Source organism: Mus pahari, chromosome 19, assembly GCF_900095145.1.
Source record: "Mus pahari chromosome 19, PAHARI_EIJ_v1.1, whole genome shotgun sequence".
NCBI classification, from domain to species: domain Eukaryota; kingdom Metazoa; phylum Chordata; class Mammalia; order Rodentia; family Muridae; genus Mus; species Mus pahari.
The window spans coordinates 3,452,382-3,462,741 of record NC_034608.1 but is presented as its reverse complement, the minus strand read 5'-3'; the positions used below and the strand labels follow the sequence as shown (position 1 = coordinate 3,462,741).

At 41.7% G+C, this 10,360-nt stretch overlaps 1 pseudogene; it reads left to right on the top strand.

Annotated features, from left to right (window-relative positions):
- LOC110336872 overlaps window positions 1-1,439 on the top strand; it is a 13,709-nt pseudogene extending 12,270 nt beyond the window's left edge.
- The last annotated feature ends 8,921 nt before the right edge of the window (window positions 1,440-10,360 follow it).

The window sequence follows — 10,360 nt, the reverse complement described above, 5'->3', positions numbered from 1 at the left end:
TCTATGTGTCTGTCGCTGTACCAGTACCATGCAGTTTTTATCACAATTGCTTTGTAGTACAGTTTTAGGTCAGGCATGGTGATTCCACCAGAGATTCTTTTATCATTAAGAGTTTTTACTGCTTAAGCTTCAGCCAACAATTTACAAAATGTTTACTATAATACTCTAAAGATGGAAGGTATGCTTTGAAATCTTAAAGGTATGCATGATTCCTAACAAATTACTGTTTTTTTCTCCTGATTGATCTTGACAGAGGTTGACTTTCCTCAAAATAAAAATAAATCATAAAAAAGAAATATTTAAGGGTGACAAAAATTGTATAAATTAATGAGATACAATGTGATGGTTTGATATTTATGGCATTGTGGAACAGTAGAGCTATTCAACATACAGTTATTTATCATATTTGGAATGATGACACTTAATATATGTTTCAGTAATTCTTTTTACACTTGTTTGTTTAGTGTGTGTGGTATGTTTGTTTATCATTGGGCTTACATTGAGGTCAGAGGACAGCCCACTATAGTCAGTTAATTTCTTCCACCAGGAATAAACTCAGGACTTCTAACTTGGCAACATGTGACTTTACTCACTGATCCACTGGCCCTTCTTAGAAATTCTCTAGTCTACCTGAAATTTTCCATCCTTTGAACTAAATCTCAATATGGCAGTGTCCTGTAAACACTATTCCATCCTGTGCTTCTGTAGTTTCTGCTGTGTAGACTCGGCATATAAGTGAGATATCACAGTATTGTCTTTCCTTGTCTAGTATATTCACTTTACATCATGTCCCGATTCACACATGTGTTGGTTATTAACACCAACACAGGCAGCCAGATCTGTCCCACCCAATAAATCTCTTTTACAAAAGGTAATAATGATGCACACACTGGGTCCAGCTTTGATGAGACAGATCAACTTAAATCTGGTAAATCAAGGGTTATATAGTTTTAGGGAAGTGGGGTAGGGATATTCAGAGTGGGCAAAGTTCATTGACTGAAAGCTAAGGTACTAAGATGTCTCATTAGCATGTGGAGGCATTCCAAGAATCTCAGGTGCTAGGTGAACCAGTTCTGATAGGGAGAAAAGAAGGTGAACCTGTAATCTAAGTAATGTGACATTCCACAGGTAAATGTTTGTGGAGGATTCAAGCTCCCCAGACAAAATCAGAGAAGGAAAAGCCCTGCTAGTAAAGGGGGTCTCCCATTTTGCACCAATCTTTGGGCTTTCCAGTAAAGTCAGACTTTGACCTTAATTAGCAAGGCAACATCTCATCTCACAGCAATAGAGCATTAACCAAGACAGTACTGCAGCAATGACACCATCACTCCTGCTAAAAGGAAATAACTGGCCCTCTACCTCTGGTCTCTCACTAACACTTTCCTTTTACTTTGATTTAAGCAAAGAGACCCAACCCCTTAACATCCAGTATCAACTGAAGTGGAGAAAAACTCAAAGCCATCCCATTAAAATCAGGAATGAGACAGAGCTGTCCATTCTTTCCACTCCTCTTCAAGGCAGTCCTTGAAGCACTGGCCAGAGCAATAAGACAAGAGAAGGAAATTAAAGAGATACAAATAAGATTAGTCAAAATATCCTATTTGCAGATGGCATGGAATTATATATAAGAGGTCCCAAAACCTCCGCTGTGAAACTTCTAGAAACAATCAACAGTTTCAGCAAAGTGTCAGGACACAGAAGCAATATCAAAATTTAGAATTTGAATCTGATTCATTTAGGTTTGATCCTCGTTAAGCCATTTAAAATAATAAAGCTTTATTATTATTATTATTATTATTATTATTATTATTATTATTATTATTATTATATGCTGTTCATCCTGTCTACCTGTGATTTAAAAAAAGAGAGAAGAGATGGGCCTCCCACAGAGCCCCAACACCACTCAATTATCTATAACAGAGAACATGGTTTGCTTTGGGTCTCTGTGCTTTTTATATCTTCACAGCTATAGTAGGATCTCTCAGAGAAGGCCTGTCATAATGCCTGAGAGTATTGTGCAAGGGCATCTCCTCAAGCCAGAATCTCAGTCATTGATGGGGCTCACATCCATCACTTTCTATCTCCAAAAGCCATTTTGATTTTAGGTAAAGTGTGTTTAGTGTTTCTGACATGTACACAAATATTTACCTTGATTACTATTTATTTTGATTGATATGTATTCTTTTTTTCATTTATTTATTTATTTGGGGAAGAGAGTGCAAGTGTGGAGCAAATGTGGTGCAAATGTGGAGATCAGAGGATAGTTTATAGATTGGATTATCCACTTCTGTGGGTCGCAGAGATTATTAGGCTTGGTGTAAGCACTTTTACCTCGTGGGCCATCCATCACTGCATCCCTTGACTTTTATGGTAGATATGTGTGGTTTCAATGCGTTTTCCCCCATAGACTCATGCCTATGGGGAGTGGCACTATCAGGAGGTGTGGTCTTGTTGGAGTAGGTGTGACCTTGTTAGAGGAAGTTTGTCACTGTCAGGATGGTCTTCGAGGTTTCTTCCTATGCTCAGATTTTGTGCAGTGTGGATGATACTCTGCTCCTGCTGCCTTTGGTCAAGATGTAGAGCTCTCAGCTCCTTCTCCAGCACCATGTCTGCCTGCATGCTGCCGTGCTTCCTGCCATGATGATAACAGACTGAACCTCTGAACCTGGAAGCCAGCCCCAATTACATGTTTGCTTTGATAAGAGTTGCCTTGGTTATGGTCTCTTCACAGCACTAAAACCCCAACTAAGGTAGTACGAGGCCTTTTTCTATACACTGACAATTATTTTTCTAATCATGGGGTAAACCTACCTTTCTGAAGCCCCCAATCACCTATCAAACCAGATATTTTACATAAGCTTTAACCCATATTAGACAAGATTTACAATGTTTTTAATTTGTTATTATTTATTTTTATGTAGATGATGATTTGCCAGCATGTATGTTTGTATACTACATGTGTGTCTGGTGCCTCTGGAGGCCAGAAGAGTGCATCAGATCCCCTGAGACTGAAGTTATAGGCAGTCATGATCTGTGGTGTGAATGCTGGTAATTAAACATAGGTCATTTGGAAGAGGAGCCGCTGCTGTTACTCAGGAAGACATTCCATCACCAAGATTTACAGTCTTAAAAAAGAAAAAGTCAGTGAGCAAAATGGTCTCATTATTTTGAATTGTCAACCCCGCCCCCCATTCTGGAAGCTCAGATTGTAGCATGAGAAAATGGAAGATCTGCCACTTAACTGCAGAAGGTTCAGGACTATTGTGGGGTCTGCTTGAATCCAACATAAACGCAACATGACTCAAACACCAGGTCAATGCAGATGACAAAAATTTATTGTCATTAAGCTACTACTGATTGATCAGGGCTGCAAAACAGACTCAGGAGCTGAACTGTGACCATGAAGGAACATTGTACAGGAGGTTTAAATGGGTATTTATGAAACCATAAAATGAGGGGGAACAGGGTGGACCACAGCATTGTCCAATCATATTTTGACATAAGGGGTTGAGAAACGGAGTTTCCATCAATCATTATAGAGTAGGTTCCTAGGCCTGGGAACATCAACTTAGTTTGACCCTAGTCAGCAAGATGGAGAGGTTGTCCTTGAGATGTCTGGACTTAGACAACTGTTCCCTTCATAATAGAAGCTGTTCAGCTACTGGGAAGTCCCCAACTCCCCTAGGGTGTGGGACCTTAAATTTAGTTTCTCCCTATGATTACATGGAGTCTAAAAACAAAATGGTAGCACTTATAGTAAGTTTCTTTTGCTTGTTCCAAACAGGGATAAGTTCCTTTCATGTGACACTTTTTATGGCGTCTACTCACCCATACAGAAAGCCCACAACAGACTAAAGTAACATTTCTACCAACATATAACTTGATGAGCCCATGGTTTTGGGTCAGGGGCTACTTTCAGGAATCTGGGAGACTCAAAGCCAGCACATTGCTGAAAGTCCTACCCCAGCAGAGATGATGACTCCCCCAAACCCACATCACTGGAGCTCTCTGCACAGCCTACAGCAATCTTGACTGCTGTGAGAATCTCTCCTCTGCAGCCCAGCCAGTCAGAGTCTCATCTGCCAGTGGAAGATCATTGTCTCATAAACCTTGAGTGGTCCTTTTGGATCTTGTAAGTTTTAGCCATTCCAGCCATGTGAGCTTGTTCACTCCCTGAGTCTTCAACCCTCTCTGTTACTTCGTGGAAGAAATACTCTGATTCAGAGGAAACTGCTGTACCATAACTGTCAGCCACCATCCCAGCATCTACAGTGAGGACATTATGTATTCAGCTGTTATATGGTTATAATATGAGTGAGACAGACATGCTTATCTCCATTCCAAGCATTGGAGGAGGAGTCAAGAACAAATCCCTCAAAAAGTTTCCTCCAGAAATAACTCTTCTGGGGACACTCAAGGGACAATTTCACAATAAATCCAAAAGGTGATTTTGAGCATAATGGTTTTATTCCATATTTATGTGTGTGCAATTTGTACCTGTGTGTGTGTGTGTGTGTGCAGTGTGTGTGTTCTCTGCTTTCTCCAGTGCTCCCACCAACAGGGTGCAATGACTGCTCACTCTGTGCACTGTTACTTTTTCCCATTGCTGTGATAAAACACCGTGACCAAAGCAGCTCATGGAAGGATTTAATTTGAATTATGGTTCTAAAAGGAGAGTCCATAATGGCGGGGGAGGGGGGTACAACAGCAAGAGACCAGAGCAGAGCCAGGATCTGAGAGAGATCAATGGCAAACAGGAGGCAGACAGAGTAAGCTAGAAGTAGGGTAAAACTACAAACTCCCAACACCCCCTTTGAGTGACCCACTTCCTCCAGCAAGGCTCCACATCCCAAAGGTTTCATAACCTCCCCAAATACTATAACCAATCAGGGAAGCATTTAAGTATACAGCCCTATAGGGGACATTTCTCATTCAAGCCATTAAACTCCTTGTTTGGGAATATTTTGTGGTAATCATAATAACAATTGTAATGATGGCTACCACTCAGCTCTTAACTTCTTGACACTGCCCATTTGATATCTCATTTAATTTTCACAAGAATCCAGTCAGGTAGCCAATGAGTCACTCTGCTCTTTTCTTTGATAAAATGTCTGACAAAAGCAGTGAGAGGAAGGATGGGATTAGCTTCGGCTTATGTATCCCATCACTGCAGGGAAGGCATCTAGCCGCATTGGTCCAGGGAGCAGGAAGAGATGAAACCTTCCTCTCTCAGTTAAACCTTTCTGAAAACATCTTCAGAGAAATACCAAGAGGTCTATCTAAATCCAGGCAACTTGCCAATGTAGGACCCCCCTTTCCGGGGACCCCGCTCTTGTCTCTGGATAAGGGCTCACCCAGAAAACACGAGAGACCTTTTTGATGTAAAAGAAATGAGGCAGTTTATTGACGGAGCTCTGGGCCGATGCGTATCCTACACAGGAGATAGAGGCATTGACCCTGAGACCCGAAAGCTAGGGGGTTTTATAGGGGAAGGTTCGGGGGCTGGGGAGAATTGGCGGGGTTGCACACGATTGGCTCATTTAAACATAAGCAGAAAACGATTACACATCAGCAGAATAGTACATGCAAGTCAGGATGTCAGGAGTCCCGAGGGGCAGATGCTTATCTGGGTCATCAGAACATTTGGTTAACATATAACTTCAAACTAGGAGGCTGATGACTCAGCCAAGATAGCCCGGACAAGTTCCTGCTTTCCTTTTTGTCCCCAGGAATGTTTTAACAATGGGCCTTCCTGGGCATGCCCAGGCCTGTTCCACTGTGTTCTCTGCCTCAGGCTTCTAAGCTCACAAACAACTCTCTGGACATAAGTTGCATGAATCACAGGCCTTAAATTTCATCTTAAATTTCATTTCCCTTCACCAATCACAGGTCCCACTTTACAAAGCGTGCAGTCCCACCTAAACAAGCCCTTTGGCACCAAATCTCTCCATTGTGTCACTAAATTTTATTCTTTCCATTACTTTACTTATTTATTCACTTTACGTCCCAACTGCAGCTCCCCTCTTGTCCCAGTCCTCTCCTCATCACTCAACCTCTCTCCTTCACCTCTGAGAAGAGGGAGCTCCCCCACACCCGGTATCAATCTTCCCTGGCACCTCAAGTCACTGCAGGACTAGGCGCATCTTCTGCCACTGAGGCCAGACAAGGCCACCCAGTTAGGGGACAGGACCCACAGGCAGACAGCGGAGTCCGAATGAACCCCTGCTCCAGTTTGGGGGGGACTTGCATGAAGACCAAGCTGCACACTTCTGATACATATGTTGGGGGACCTAGATCCCACACGTGTGTTCTCTTTGGTTGGTGATTCGTTCTCTGGGAGCCCCCCCCCCCAAGGATCCAGGTTAGTTGACTCCATTGGTCTTCTTGTGGAGTCCCTATCCCCTCCAGATTCCTCAGTCCTTCCCCCAACTCTTCCACAAGACTTCCCCATGCTGTGGATCCCTGCATCTGTTTCAGTCAGATGCTGGGTGGAGCCTCTCAGAGGACAGTTTTTCCTGTCTCTGCTGTGCTGGCTGTGACCCAGGGGGACCAGACTCAAATTTTATTTTTCTTAAAACATGCTCAGAATTCTGGAGAGATGGCTCAAAGGATAAAATGCTAGCCACATAAGGTTGAGCGACAGGAGCTTGGTGGCTCAGTGCCCATAAAAATGTGATAGCCTGCTTGCACATTTGGGAAGAGACAGCAAGGCATCCTCAGAGCAAGCTTTCTAGCTAGACTAGACAAACTAGTGCACTCAAGGTTCAGTGAGAGACTCTGCCTCTGTAAATGTAGTAGAGGGAAACTGAGGAAGACACACATCAATCAACCCCTTACCTTCGCGTGTATGCACATTTCACTTAGGGGAATTCCCATAAACAAAGGAATAAATCAGGTGGTAAGGAACCTTGGAACTGTGGAAAGATGCTTTAACTTATTCTGTCTGAGTGGGGTGCTGTGGCAGATTCTTAATTCAGAAATGGATATGGCCTGATTTAGATTTATTCTGACTTACTTTTGTTAATCTTATTATTAAAATTCCATAATTATATATATATAAAGGGTGTGTATATCTGAGATCAGAATGCTGTATCAGGCTTCTCCAACCCTTGGACATTGTACGAGAATGTCATCCTCTATAAAAACCTACGCTTAGACTACATAATTCAGTTGCAAAAAAAAATCATAGATATCTTCAGAGGTTTTCTTCTTTTTTAAAATCTTTATTTCATGTGTATGGATGTTTTTGCCTGCATAGTGTATGTACCATGTGCATGCAGTGCCCAAACAGGCCAGAAGAGGGCGTCAGAACCCCTGGAAATAGAGAGACAGCTCTGAGCTGCTATGTGGGTGCAGGGAATTGAAACTGGGTCCCCTGAAAAAGCAATTGGAAAAACGCTTTTAACCACTGAGCCATCTCGCTAGCCCTAACTTCATAGTTTTAAAATCGCTGTGGGCATGTGTGCATGCATGTAGTGTATATACGTGATATAATGTTTACATCATTTCTACCCCCATATTTCCCTTTCCATCCTCAACATCTGACCTCTCTTTCTTTCCGACTGGCTTTTTGTGGGGGTTGGAGATTGGTTGGAACTGAGGTGTCCATATATTATAGGCCCCTTACCCACTGAGCAAGCTATCAGCATGGTAACTCTTAGTGTTTTAAGTAGGTTTATAGTTCTGTGGGGGCCTTCATTTGTAGCTGCCCTCAACTGTATGTAGTCCGTGGGCCACATACCTGGTAGCTACTCAGTAAAGTCATTTCTCGTCTCTGGAGAGACTTAGGGGTCTGTCTGATCTACTGGTGCATTCCTAGCTCATAGCACCCTGCAGACACAAAACAAATACTTCCCTCAGGGGAAATGATTTGTGACCATTCAGCATACATTTACTGAGTACCTGTTGCATGTGAACTGTTTTCAAATGGCCATGCCAACATATTTGAGGCACGTGCCACAGAACCCTGATTGCACAAAATACTGTTTTAAAAAACAATTCTTCCTTAAAATAAGAATTGAGAAATGCATGCAATGTATTAAAGATAATACATCCCTTTTATGGAATGGAGAGAGGGCTCAGTAGTTAAGATCACTGGCTTCCAAAGGACACAGGTCCAATTCCCAGCTGCCACAAGGCAGCTCACAGCCATTTATAACTCCAGGGGAGCCCTCCCTTGGCCTGCTGTGTACTGCATATGTGTGATGTATAGACATACACTCAGGCATACAAGTGGTTACATAAAACGGATATATTTTTAAATTAAAATAATATGATTTTGTGATGTGTAGGCATTATATAATATTCAACTGCTAATGTCCACAAATATTCTTCTGGATGAAGACCCTCATACCTTTTTGGCTTTATCTGGAGGTGCCTTTCCACAGTGGCAAAATTGAAGTAGCTATAGAAACTCCAAAAATATGTATCATCTCATTCTTTATTTAAAGTTCTGGGACAGTGAAGAACACTGGCTGCTCTTGCAGAGGACCTGGGATCATTTTCCAGCTCACAACTGTCTGTGACTCCAGTTCCTGGGGTTGTGCATCCGCTTCTGGCCTCAGCAGGCATTGCATATGTGTGGTGTACATAACCTACATGCAGGCAGAGAACTCATACACATGCTATAAGAATGAAGGAATCTAGTGGTGATAGTGCACGCCTTTAATCCCAGCACTGGGAAGCAAAGGCAGGTGGATCTCTTGAGTTTGAGGCCAGCTTGGTTTATAGAGCTAGTTCCAGGATAGCAAGGGATACACAGAGAAATCCTGTCCTCAAAAACTAAAATGCACAAATAAATAAATCTTTAAAGAACTATATTCTTTCATTAATTTTTGGTAAAGACAAGGTCTCACATAGCTCGGACCAGCCCTAAATTACTATGTACCCAAGGCTGGCTTTGAATTCCTCATCTCTCTACCTTTATTTCCTAACACTTCATGTGTATTCCACCAGATTTCTAAAAGGCAATTATTAAACTTCAGTCATGCAGTAAATGCCTTTATAAGTCTTTCAGAAAGAATGTATTAGGGTTGTTCTAAAGGCAGGTTTAATTTTAGATGAAATCAGGCTTAATATTTGAGCCTGACATAGAGTTTATTTTTCAAGTTCTATTAAAGTATTAGAGGTCAATAAAAGTTGTTTTTTTTTACTCAAAATGTAACCTGTAAAAATAATTTTTATTTATTCTTTGACAATTTTGCACATATACTCAGTTTATCTGGGTCATATCCACCCTAACTCCACCCCCCACGCCCTCCAGTCATGCACCGCCTGCCTTCCTTATTTAATTTCCTTTTTTTTTTCTTTTTAAGCTCAAAGTCCAATTACTGCTGCCTGCTGGGATGCTGGCTGGTCTAAGGAGTATAACTTGAGGACCTGATATACATACAAATTATGAAATGATTGCCATGATTGCATTAATTAACATAGGCATCACCATGTGCACATATGTATGAATGTGTGTGGCCCACATGTGCAGACACATGAGCCTCTTAGTATATTTTGAGTATGCAATACTTCATTTAACTACAGTGAACTTCAGTTAACTACTGTACCACTCTGTGCAATAAACCCTCAGAACTCATCTGTCTTGAAGTATGAGTACCTGCTCATAGCTCCTTATCTTTCCAGTACTGTGGACCCGGAGAAGCCCAGGTTCACTTTCTGCTTCTGTATTAGTCAGGGTTCTCTAGAGTCACAGAACTTACGGATAGTCTCTATATAGTAAAGGAATTTATTGATGACTTACAGCCTGCAGTCCAATTCCCAACAATAGCTCAGTAGTAGCTGTGAATGGAAGTCCAAGGATCTAGCACTTGCTTATTCCCACACAGCAAGCAGGTGAAAGAGCGAGACCCAGACTCCCTTCTTCCAATGTCCTTATATGGTCCCCAGCAGAAGGTGTAGCCCAGATTAAAGGTGTGTGCTACCACACCTTTCATCCCAGATGACCTTGAACTCAAAGATCTCCCTGTCTTAATCTTCTGGAATCCATAGCCACTATGCCTCAAGATCTCCATACCAAGATCCAGATCAGAAACTTCTATCTCCCAGCCTCCAGATTAGGGTCACTGGTGAGCCTTCCAATTCTGGATTGTAATTCATTCCAAATATAGTCAAGTTGACAACCAGGAATAGCCACTACAATCCACCCTTTGTCAACTTGACACAAATAATATCTCATCTTCACATAAAATAATAACAAGGTTATGAATATGCCTAACATGATATAACTATCCCTCGTACGATCGAAAACACATTTGCAAATTTACAATGGGGCAATGTCCCTTGGGAACATCCTTTTAGTGTCTCAACTTAAATACAAATTGATGTTAAAGAAATTGGAAGAAAGACAAAT